We start from the raw sequence: 12,948 nt of genomic DNA, 5'->3' as shown, positions 1-12,948 counted from the left end.
CCAGCGCAAATTTTCCACAGTCTTAGGAATAATTGGACTGCTTCTTAAGAGACCTTTGAAGCCAAATGCAATTGGTTTGCCATGTTGCATGATGCAGACTCTTAGCCCTTTCTGAGAAGCATCACCTTCCAAAATTGTCTTCTCCCTTAGATCAAAGTAATGTAGGGTACAGGTCGACGATGCTGGTTTGAAAAATTCAAACAAGTCTTGATGGTCTTCACCACATATATATTGAAAATGTTTCCATAACAGCTCTCTTACTGATGCTTGTTGGAAAAGTTTAGTAAGTAAGACAATAGAAAGTAAAAATCAAATCAAGAGATCTCAGCAGCATGCAGCCGAGGCAGGTATTGTACAACTTTGACTTTTCATGGATTGGGAAGGATCCCATAATCTGGATAGTTAGAACCTCTGACCCATATTCAACTGGCACTTTTTGCTATTGAAGGTAGCTCCTTTATGACAACTGCCACCATCAGTTTGATCAAATTCTTTGTTTTTCCTCATTAGTCCAATATCATTGGTGATACATGCATGCAGTTCTCTCCATATGCTGCTGGAACAGATCCTGACTGAAACTGAAAAGGTAGTCTCTGAAAGCAACATCTGCAAATTGGGTGTTGTGAAAGTCATGACTTCGAGATTCGTTTGCTGAGTGAACTGACCAATATCCCCGCACTCTGTATCCAGCTTGGAAAAGAATTTATTTCCTGTGAAATTGCGAATGAATTCTGCTCATGTTGAAGTGTTGTACAGGCAATTCTTCAGAAATTGTTTTGGATGTTGTGGGTGCAATCATACCCTGATTGTGGCATTTTTATTTTGCACACACGTAACATAACTACACCATGTGGTACGTGATAGATAATACCATTATGTTCCATATTGTTCAGCTCACTCTTAAGTTTCCTCTCTATATGAACACTGCAACTTCTAGCAGGGTCAATTGATTGAATTGCATCTTCCCTGAAGTACAATACAGCTTCAACTTGCAGTTTTGTCTTGTGCTGAATCTGTTGTCAAAATCCCTGGACAGACTTCACAGAAAATTCACGAGTTTAGTCCCGGGTATAAAGAAATTGCATGATGAGGAGAGGTTCAGAATGATGGGCCTGTATTCAGAATTTAGGAGAATGAGACATGACCTTATTGAACTTGACAGGCTAGGTGCAAAAAGGGTGTTTCTCCTGTGGGGAAAGCCTAGGACAAGAGGGCATAATCTCAGAAAAAGGGGTTGCATATGTAAAACTGATGAGAACATTTAAGGTGGTGAATCTATGGAATTCTTTACTACAAAGGGCTGGGGAGTCCGGTCATTAAGTATATTCAGGATTGAGACTGGCAGAATTTTAAGTCAGTAAATGAGCGTTATGTTAAAAAAGCAAAATGTGGACTTGATTGTTAGATCAGGCAAACCGCATTGAATGATGTAGTAGACTTAATGGGCTACTTCTGCTCTTAGAAACATGGTCATTTTTAATTTCTTCTCTAGTGCAGTGAGTGTAGATCCTAGATTGAGTACACACAACAATCATGGGAGGACTTACCAGGAATATTTGCATGCATAGTCTGTCCAGCAGGAATTCTGCCTGAACCAAAAACTAAAATCTAAATTCAGTGGTAATAGGGAAGACAAATGAATGTGAGCCTTTATTTCAAAAGTAGTATAAAAAGTATTCCCAAATCCCTCCGTGCTGCAGCTTTCTGCAGTCTTTTTCCATTTAAATGATGTTCAGCTACTTTGTGCCAAAGTGCATAATCTGACATTTTCCCACATTATACTTCACCTGCCAAATTTTTGCCCATTCACTTAACCAGTCTGTATCCCTCTGTAAACTCTGTCATTCTCACCTCTTGCCTTTCCACTTATTTGTGTGTCAACCTCAAACTTGGCTGTTGTATATCCACTTTCTTCATCAAAATCATTAAATATATCCAGTTCTTACAGTTAGCCAAACTCAAAATGTCCCACTTAGCCAAAGTGGGTACAGGGAATTACTGGCACAGTGAACTAGTAATCCAGTGCCTCAGGTTAACATTCTGGCAGTCTGGGTTCAAACCCTACTATAGCAAATAGTGAAATGTGAATTCAATAAAAATCTGAATAAACAGCCAGCGTAATAGTGGAATGTAACGACCTATTCATCGTCAAAAAAAAAACAACAAACAATAATCTGGCTTACTGGCATCTCTCAGGGAAGGAAATTCTTACCTAGTTTGGGCTACATGCGACTCCAGTCCAAAGCCATATGATTAACTTAGCTAGGAAGGGGATAGGTGGGGACGTGATGATGGTGATAGGTCAGAGCAGAGGGTGGAGCAGATAGGTAGGAAGGATGATGGACAGGTGTGTGGAGTTCAAGAGGGTGGTGCTGAGTTGGAGGGTTTGATCCGGGATATTGGGGGGGGGGGGGGGGAAATGAGGAAACTGGTGAAAGTGACGTTGATGCCGTGTGGTTGGAGAGTTCCTAAGGTGAAAAATGAGGGATTCTTCCTCCAGGCATCGGGTGGCTAGGATTTGGCGGTGGAAACCGCCCAGAACTTGCATGTCCTTCACAGTGTATGAGAGGAAGATGAAGTGGTTGGCCACAGGATGATGGGGCTGTTTGGTCTGTGCACCCTGGAGATGTTTTTACAACATGAGATACAATGTAAACTAGCCAAAGCAATTTAAATCTTCGTCATTTCAAAGCCATTGTTTTAATATGTGATCAGATGATGTTAGTAATTGCCAGTTAACTTCACTTCTAATGGTTCATATTCAGTGCTAGTGCAGTCTTTTGTCCTTCAGGCTTAGAGTCGTACACACCCTTTAGTCCAACCCATACATGCCAACCAGTTATCCTAAATAAATACACGCACCACCCTCTGCATGAAAAAGTTGCCCCTTAGATCCCTTTCATATCTTTCTCCTCTCATCTTAAACCCATGCCCTCAGGTTTTGGATTCCACTATCCCAGGGAAAAGACCTTGTCTATTTACCCTATCCATACACTAAAACTGCATGAATTCATGTAAAACTCTGTTACCTCACTTTTTAGATTAGAATCAATCTAAACATCATGGCATAGACAGAGAACACAAGGGGCTAACACCTTCCACATATTGTCTAGCTATCACCCATTGCTAACCGGAGAATGCAACTTTTTTAAAAAAAAAGGTTTTGGTGATTTACACATGAAAGAAGTGAAACTATCATGGTATTCAAACAAACAGATGAAAGACTCAACAGACAATCAATTTTTCAAATGTATAATTTCAGTTACGTCACACTGCAAATTTTTGCTATAAATTCTGTGTATTAGGATTGAGCCCTACACTATCACCTGAAGTAGCGACACTCTGAAAGCTAGTGTGCTTCCAATTAAACCTGTTGGACTATAACCTGGTGTTGTGTGATTTTTAACTTTGCATACCCCTCATGATTTAATAAACCTCTATTAGGTCACCCCTCAGCCTCAGATGCTCCGGAATAAACAGCCCCAGCACACTTAGCCACTTTCTATAATTCAAACCCTCCAACCTCAGCAACGTCCTTATAATTCTTTTCTGAACCCTTTCAGGTTTCACAACATCTATCCTATAGGGAGACCAGATTTGCACACAATATTTCAACAGTGGCCTAACCAAGTACTGTACAGCTACATCATGACCTCCCAACTCCTAGACTCAATGCACTGACCAATAAAGGCAAGCATGCCAAAAGCCTTCTTCACTATCTGACCTCCCTGCATCTTCACTTTCAAGAGACTATGAACCCAATGCTTCTCGGAGATTTGAAGATTTGTGCATACTTGAAGAAAAATTGTTGGACTAAGTGCCCATTTTTAAAAATGTGACATTAAACAATACATGCTTTCCTTTTCACAAGGAAAGGTTTAATTTCTCTTCCCCTTGCAATCTTATACCAAACAGGAGACAGACCTTGGAAAGGCAAACCTCTATTTGAAATTGTTGTCAGGTCTGGCAAGCCAAATTGGTTGCAAGACCTATTTGTACAAAATAACAACTGTTTGTACGCAACACATTACTGATAATAAGCAAACACTTCACAATTTTTTTTCCTTCTATATTTCTTACTTGCCATATCAGTATTTATCAAACAGTAAGAAATCACTTCAGGGGATCACACAGTTCAGGGAAATTATGAAAGTGAACAGATTTCGTTTACACAGTGAAGAAAATATGGGCCTGTGAGACTCCATGTTAAAACACATTATATTGTTCAGTAGTTGATTCTCACATTACACCAGACATAAAATTAATGATACTGGAAGAGGCCAATTTTGACTAATTACATTAGTAAACAGCAGCTTCTGGGAGAAAAATACTGACTTGCCACATAGCATGGTGATGGGAAATAGAGGTAATTAAGCATATATAGCAGTAAAAATAAAAAAGGTACTTTGGACTGTAGTGTGCATCTGAAAGACTTCCACAGTCACACATATAATTTATCATGTAAATAAAAGTACCAGTTCTTATACTTAGAAGAAAGGAAATTATCTTCATTCAGTAAATACATAGCTTTCCAGATATCTTTCCAAATGAATGCAAGTACTAAAAGCATTCCATATGTTGGAAAATGAGAAGGGTAACAACACTATGCTTTGTACAGCAGGATTAACGCACCTTTATAGTATAAATGCTCGAAATGTTCCAAGGTACTGTCATTAAAATAACTGATTTGATTTTGTTAAGATCAACCTTGTAGTGAAACAGTGAGATGAGCTGCAAAATAATAGCAAACCCAGGTGGCCCAACGCAAATCATTTCCTTCCACTTGCTTCTGGACTTGGGGTTATGAGCATTCAGTTCCCCTTTTTGTATCATTTTCAAACAGCAACTGCAGATGAATGGGCAAAGTCACTAAATCTGATAATGGGCTCATTTTTAAGTCAAATGAGGCAGCTTGGTTGAATTTAATTCGTTTGGTGGCTGATAACTCAAAATGTTCACATTATATTCCTTTCTGCATGATTTGAGCCACTTAGTTTATAATCGGTTAACAACAGCATTTAAATAGTCATAAGGGAATATTTTATAAAACACACAAACCAGTACCATACCAAAGAATGGCATTTACAAGAAAATTTCAATTTAACCTAATGCTGTAATAAGCTGAAGATCTGAAGTGATGGAACAGCTCAAATAATAACTGAAAAACTGCTACCAATGAAAATTAGAGATGAACCTCTATTGCTTACAGATGAAGAAGTGATTCAACTGTTTTTATTACAGAGTAATTCTTACAAAGAAGATATTACTAATCAAATATTAACTACTCAATAAAGTGGTCTCAGTAACAATCATGGAAGCAGCTAACTAACAAAGGTGATCCAATCAGATGAATAACTGCATAATTTATTGATTAGCTGCATTATTAATCATACAAAGTCTTGATCAGGGACTTATGGCACAGTGACAGTGTCCTTACTGCTAAATGAGGAGGCCTGAGTTCAAGTCCCACTATCTCAAGAGATGTGCAGGAACATCTCTGAACAAGCGGATTAGAAAATATCCATAAAGCCTTAATCAAAATCTCAGTTTCAAAAGGAAGCGAGAATCTGATGCCAGACAGTTAATGAACAAGCTTGGTAAAAATCCAATATGCAAATCAAGATCATAGCTGTACTAAACTATTCTAGGATGCTAAAACAATATCTGAATGAGAACTACAGATTATACTTCACAAGTTGCATTCTGCATGTCAAAATCTGATATTACACTAGGGAATGGTTAATTTTGACTATTTTTGATTATAGTCAGACAGAACAACGTAAATTTTTTGAATCCAAATAGGGCAAAAAAAAAACACATTTAAAAGAAGAGAGGTGCATCAAAACCCAGATGACCCAGTGGATAACATCACTGCTCAGAAGTAGCAGTCACACAGAACAGAAAGTCACAACACTGATTACTGCTGTGGTCAAGATAGTAAGCTCATGATTTTTCTTGGAATCCATGTTACAACAAACCCCAAGGGAGATGTGGAATGATTACATTTTCTATTCTTGATGGCTATCCATTGATTGTCACTTGTCCAAAATCCCTCTGAGGCTCACACACGAGAAACAACCACTTTGATGAGGCACCACTTTTCAACTAGCAATGTGGTACCAGATTCTGTGCTTTCAAAATTGAAAAGGTTAGACAAAAATATATTAAAACATTAGCGACAAAAAATATTAATAACTGCTTTGCCCAATAGTTTATGGATTCTTCAACTGGAGTAGAATTATAATTGTATTTAGGGTAGAATAGAGTAATGGTTAGATTATTGGACTAGTTATAGAGAGTTATACAGCATGGAAGCAGACCCTTCTGACCAACTCGTCCACCCCAACCAGGTATCGGAAATTGATCTAGTCCTAGATTCCAGCATTTGGCTCACATCCTTTTAAAGCCTTTCTACTTATATACCCATCCAGACCTCCTTTAAATGTTGTAATTGCACCCATCTCCACCACCTCCTCTGCCAGCTTATTTCATAAGGGAACCACTCTCTGCGTGAAAATATTGCCCCTCAGTCCCTTTTAAATCTTACCCCTCTCTCCTTAAACCTACACCCTCTAGTTTTGGGCTCACCTATCCTGTGAAGACTTTGGCTTACTTGTACAATCTGGAAGTTATACGGAGATGACAGTTGGTTTGGTTTCAAAATGATGAGTATGGACTGTGAGCAAGCATCACCACAGTATAATGGCATCACTGCTACATTATTTCCTGACCATATATCATAAACTGTACCAGTCACGCATGTCCTCAATCATGTCAGCATTTATCACCATTCCAAATCTAAGTTTTCCCAACACTTAAATATGTTGCTCCTTCAATTAATGGTTAATTGAAGGAGACTGCATTAATTCAGAGCAACAAGAAAGACTGATTACAAACAAGGAATTCTGATTTGTAACAAAACAATTCACCATTTCACAAGGGTACTGATAAACATGGAAGCAATATTACAGAACAATCAATCACTCCCCACAGTAATATCAAGCTGCAACTTCACCTGGTGCCTTTATACCTTTGTCAAGAAAACCGGTAGGGTGAACAGTTTGACAGGTAGTATAGATATATCTAAACACCTGCAATAATAATCCAAAAACCTGAGCTCAAATACAACATAACGGAATGTGTACTTCCCAAATAAAGTAATTTTGAAGTAAAAATGTTAGCGTCAGTAGTGAGGTTTGTCAAACCGTTTGTAAAAGTTAAAAATCACAACACCAGGTAATAGTCCAACAGGTTTATTTGTAAGCACTAGCTTTCAGAGCGCTGCTCCTTCAATCAGGTGGTTGTGGAGTATAAGATCGTAAGATACAGAATTTATAGCAAAAGCTTAGTGTGATGTAACTGAAATTATATCTTGAAAAAGACCTGGATTGTTTGTTAAGTCTCTCATCTTTTAGAATGACCATGTTGGTTTCAGTTCTTTCACATGTAAATCACAGAACATTTAAAGTTACATTCTCAAGAGAACTTTTAACGATTGGTGCTATGTCGGCCCAGGCAATGCACTGAAGGTGTGAGCTGCGCTGTGAGAACCGCGTTGTGAGAACCGTCTGTGCCACAACGGTCAGACCGATTCTAATCTAAAAAAAAATGGATTTGCAGAATCTTACACGGATTCATGTTGTTTTTGAGCAAAGTAAAATGCAAAATATGCAGAATTACATTTTACTTTTAAGATTAGAATCAGTCTGACCCTTGTGGCACAGACAGTCTCTCACAGCGCAACTCACACCTTCAATGCATTGCCTGGGCCGACATAGCACCAATCATTAAAAGTTCACTTGAGAATGTAACTTTAAATGTTCTGCAATTTACATGTGAAAGAACTGAAACCAACATGGTCATTCTAAAAGATGAGAGACTTAACAAACAATCCAGGTCTTTTTCAAGATATAATTTCAGTTACATCACACTGTAAGCTTTTGCTATAAATTCTGTGTCTTACAATCTTATACTCCACAGCCACCTGATGATGGAGCAGTGCTCCGAAAGTTAGTGCATCCAAATATACCTGTTGGATTATAACCCGGTGTTGTGTGATTTTTAACCCCAGTCGAACACCAGCATTTCCAAATCATGTTCGTTAAAGGTAATTCACAGAAGAAAGTGTGCCTTCACTGGCCTACACACGACCAGATTACCCCATGGTCATATGGGTAACAACTGAAATGGCTTAGAAAGCTTTACAATTTCATTAAAAGTAAGTGATGCAGCACCCCAACTTCAAGGGCAATTCGGAATGGACATAAAATGGTTGTCTGCCCAGAGGTTAACACATCATGAATATAAGAAAACAAATTCCACAATAGGAAACCATTCTAATCAATACTCCAACTGTTACTAGTATTATTTGGTTGAAGTTTGGTTGAAAGTGAGTAATTTATAAAAGCGGATTCCCTTTATTTCCCACATCATCTCATTATTTTAACTTCTATGGGAAAGAGATTAGGTTGAAGCTTAATCTTTACTGCAGTGCATCTTTAGTGCCAAGTACAATTGTTGAATGAGTGGGCATGGAGGATTAAGCATGCAACACAGTAGAACTAACTTAGTTAATAATTATCCTCTACTTGATTCAAGATTATTTGAATCCAAACACATTAAAATCAGAAAAAAAAACTGGATCTCCATGCATCAGTGCACATTGCTATATTGTACTGAATCAACTTTTCCATAACATTTAGCATGAGTTTCTCATCTTAGGTGGACTTCTGAAACAAAGAGGTAGGGACAGAGGAAATGTTCCCTTCAAAAGGAAAGGATATTTAAGTGCAATGCAACCTGGTCTCACTGTACCAACTTTATTACATATTGGAAAATGTTAGCCATTGTACCAAGGCAATCTGGAGTCAGAGTCAGAGAGATGTACAGCACGGAAACAGACCCTTCGGTCCAACTTGTCCATGCCAACCAGATATCCCAACCCGATCTAGTCTCACCTGCCAACATCCGGCCCATATCCCTCCAAACCCTTCCTATTCATATACCCTTCTAATGTTGCAACTGTACGAACCACCACCACATCCTCTGGCAGCTCATTCCATACACGCACCACCCTCTGCACGAAAAAGCTGCCCCTTAGGTCTCTTTTATATCTTTCTCTTCTCACCCCAGCCTATTCAACCACTCCCTATAGCTCAAATCCTCCAACCCTGGCATCATCCTTGTAAATCTTTTCTGAACCTTTTCAAGTTTCACAACATCTTTCCGATAGGAAGGAGACCAGAAATGCATACAATATTCCAACAGTGGCCTAACCAATGTCCTGTACAGCCGCAACATGATCTCCCAACTCCTGTACTCAATACTCTGACCAATAAAAGAAAGCATACCAAAAGTCTTTTTCACTATCCTATCTACCTACGACTCCACTTTCAAGGAGCTATGAACCTGCACTCCAAGGTCGCTTTGTTCCGCAACACTCCTCATTAAGTGTATAAGTCCTGCTAGGATTTGCTTTCCAAAAATGCATCACCTCACATTTATCTAAATTAAACTCCATCTGCTACTCCTCAGCCCATTGGCCCATCTGATCAAGATCCTGTTGTAATCTGAGGTAACCTTCTTTGCTGTCCTCTACACCTCCAATTTTGGTGTCATCTGCAAACTTACTAACTGTACCTCTAATGCTCACATCCAAATCATTTATATAAATGACAAAAAGTAGTGGACCCAGCACCGATCCTTGTGGCACTTCACTGGTCACAGGCCTCCAGTCTGAAAAACAACCCTCCACCACCACCCTGTCTTCTACCTTTGAGCCATCTAATGTTATTTAAACACAGTCCCAAATAAGCACATCAATATATAGAGTGCTCCAAAAACATGTAACCTGTAAAATGCTGCAATTCATAACAGATTCTTCAGTATACATTTTTCAATTCTAACGTCTGGCCACTTATCTCAGAATAAATTACCGCAAGAGAAAAAAAAAAGTTAGACGTGGATAGTGCAGATAAAAGGCAGCATTGATTGTCCATGTCCAATTATTTTGAGATGGCAGTGGTGAGCTGCCATACTGCACTGTGGCAGCCACATTGTGAAGGTACAACCAGAAGGGAGGAAGCTTTACAATTTTTGTTCAGAGAATGCTTCGTTTGGTAGGAGATGACATTAGAGAAATTAAATTAAAGACAACAGAAAAAGATATCAAACAAATAGAACTAAACACAATACAGCAAGAAAAAATATAAATCAATCAATTAAAACACCATGGGGTTGCCGTAAAAGAAACTCATGAAAACAATATGAATGAGAATATGAATAAAGCAAATCTGAAAAAAAATGTATCAAAACATGGAAAAACTAGAACGAAACGGTTTCTTTAAATTTAGGGCATTTGATACTCATTATATTTTTGAATACTTTCAAAAAAATGGAAGGTTTTAAATGTTGAACCTCACACTGGAAGAAGTGGATAACACAGCTCAGTTACAAGACCATCAACCCTTTACTGTTATGTGTTGGGAACAATTTCAGAATATCTGAAAGCTGGTCACCTGTTTGTCCTCTTGATTAAGACTACTGTATTAGCACCATATAAAGACTTTAAACATTACATGTTGCTGTTGTTCTAAGTCTGTAAACATGCCCTAAACTTGAACCAAGGAGGATACGTTCTAAATCCTGAGATAAGTAATCAAAAGCAACAAAACTGGCAAAGTATTAATTTTTTTTGACTGGTATGGTTTTGCTCACTTTCTGAAGCTGGTGCCACACAGTCAGCCCCAATTCCATAACCATGCCAGCCCTTATAACCAAAATATGGACAAAAAAGACAGCAGAGTTTGATCTGCACACAGTTTAAGCAGATGCCATTAAAAAACATTCAAATAATGAAATATCTGGTTGAATTTTCTTGTCTCATGGCATATAGGCTAAAAGACTGGTGCTAAAAACCTGATTTTCAGGCAGAACTTCCAAACAGTCCCCTATACCGTGTAAGCTATTGTGTAGCTATAAAACAATGCTTTACAAAACAAGACCAGTGTACAATGAAAGCACTGGTTTCTGTTTTCTGAATTCTCCATAGGCTCCTGGATTCAGATAATAGATACCGAGCCCAGCCAGTCTGATGGCAAGAATGGTATATATTGTATCACAAGCAAGATGATACACTGCATTGGTCAGTGTATTCAACTGGCCAACGGTGAAGCCAATTGTTATGATTAAAATAAAACAGTCAAAAACAAGTGTGCGTTTGCTGCCACTTCACCTTCAGGACAGCAACTCATTTCAGGAAAAATATGTCTCAACAGTTAGACTGACTAACAAAAGGTTCAGAATTAACATATAGCACATTTCTGATCTCATATTCTCAATCTCCACTGAAAGACAGAGTTAACCACAGAGCAATAGTTACAGAAGGACCAGACAATAATATATCTGCAACCAGTGAGCAAACGTTAAGGATGCTAAAGAAATAATGCACTAATAGTTTAATGGTACATGAAGGTTGGGGGAGTGAGGAGCTGTTGACATCCATTGTTCAAGTAGATGTATTTGAGTTAGAATAACAGATCAAGAATTATTGCTTTGCCACATGAATGGGTAAGGGAGAAGAACCATCAGCCAAGACACCAAAATGCTGATTTCTTGTAGGAAAGCTTCAAATGGAACTGAGTCAGATACAACTAATATCCAATGGAGACATGATGACAGAGCTAAAACTAATTCTACTCTCATCAGGAGATTTCACACAGCAGCAAGGATCAGCACCAGTAAAATTTCAGAACTACGTTTTGATTAAAAAGATTGACATCATTGCCAGAAGAAGAAAGTAATAATTACAATCTGACAAATGTAGCCATACAGAACCAAAATATTACCAGTTCTGGGGAATTCTAGTTCTGGAGATCACTGCTTTGCATGGATCTTGGAGCTGGTAAGAAATTTAGAGGGAAGCAGGTGGTGAGTTACCTTATTGAACTATCACAGTCTACGTGCTGTAAGTAGACCCTCAATTCCATTATGGAGGAAGCTCCAGAACTTTGACCCAATGACACTAAAGGAACGGCAATATATTTCCAAGTCAGAATGGTGAGTGGTTTGGAGCGAAATGCATGGGTAGCAAGAATCCCAAGTGCATAGATGCACAACTAAATTTTAAACCATCTAAAATTGTACAATGTAATAAGAAAATAGCAAAATGGACCTAGTGAACTGTTGGCTTGCAAGACTACCAACATCCACTACCAATCTCATGCAGGTCCCACTAAATCAGATAATGGTATGTCAGAACTGAAAGCAAAGTGCCAAAGAAACTCAAATCTAGTATCATCTGTGGAGAGAGAGATGATACCAGACCTGCTGAGTTTCACCAACAATTTCCATTTTTACTTCTGATCTCCAGCATCCGCTATATTTTGTTTTTATTAGGATAAGTCTTACTTTTAAAAAAGGTAAGCGCTTACTAAATCCCCTTAGACGAACAACTTGATGCAAATCACCAGCTGTCATCTTGAAGCAGATCCGATTTGAGATTTCGGATAATCAGTTAAACATTAGTATAACATCAGATACTAGGAGATTCTTGTGACACTTGACAGAAGAATTGCACTGTCTTTTTATCAACCTTCAATTTTATATTAAAACATGATCAGAAGAATGGAATTTGATCAGTAGAAGACACTTTTGACCAAAGTCTTTAAAAGATTTAAGATCAAAAGGCAAAAACCAATTAAAAGAAAATATGCGTGTGAAGAAAATGTGAGCCAGGCAAGAAAGCAATTATAAATTTTAAAGCTAATGAGAAAGGAAGAACTTACCTGGTAAGTCTATCTCTCCAAAATGAAAAAAAAAGCAAGATTTTTAGTGTCTGATATCTGAGAAACAGAATGCTATGCTTGGAGGTTTTCAATGGTCAACATATTTAAATCAAGCAGAAACACTTCATGTTACATCAGGTAGTACAAGGTCCTACCAGGTGCA

The 12,948-nt window shown here is 38.2% G+C and overlaps 1 protein-coding gene across 1 annotated transcript in view; it reads right to left on the bottom strand.

Moving 5' to 3' along the window:
* Positions 1–12,948, bottom strand: part of fkbp1b (FKBP prolyl isomerase 1B) — a 37,123-nt gene that overhangs the window by 22,549 nt on the left and 1,626 nt on the right. The gene's annotated exons all lie outside the window — the stretch shown is intronic.

This window comes from Chiloscyllium plagiosum, unplaced genomic scaffold (assembly GCF_037043375.1).
Source record: "Chiloscyllium plagiosum isolate Xiang-an unplaced genomic scaffold, Cpla_swu_hap1 HiC_scaffold_3, whole genome shotgun sequence".
In the NCBI taxonomy this organism is placed as follows: domain Eukaryota; kingdom Metazoa; phylum Chordata; class Chondrichthyes; order Orectolobiformes; family Hemiscylliidae; genus Chiloscyllium; species Chiloscyllium plagiosum.
This window is presented reverse-complemented; position numbering and strand designations above follow the sequence as displayed.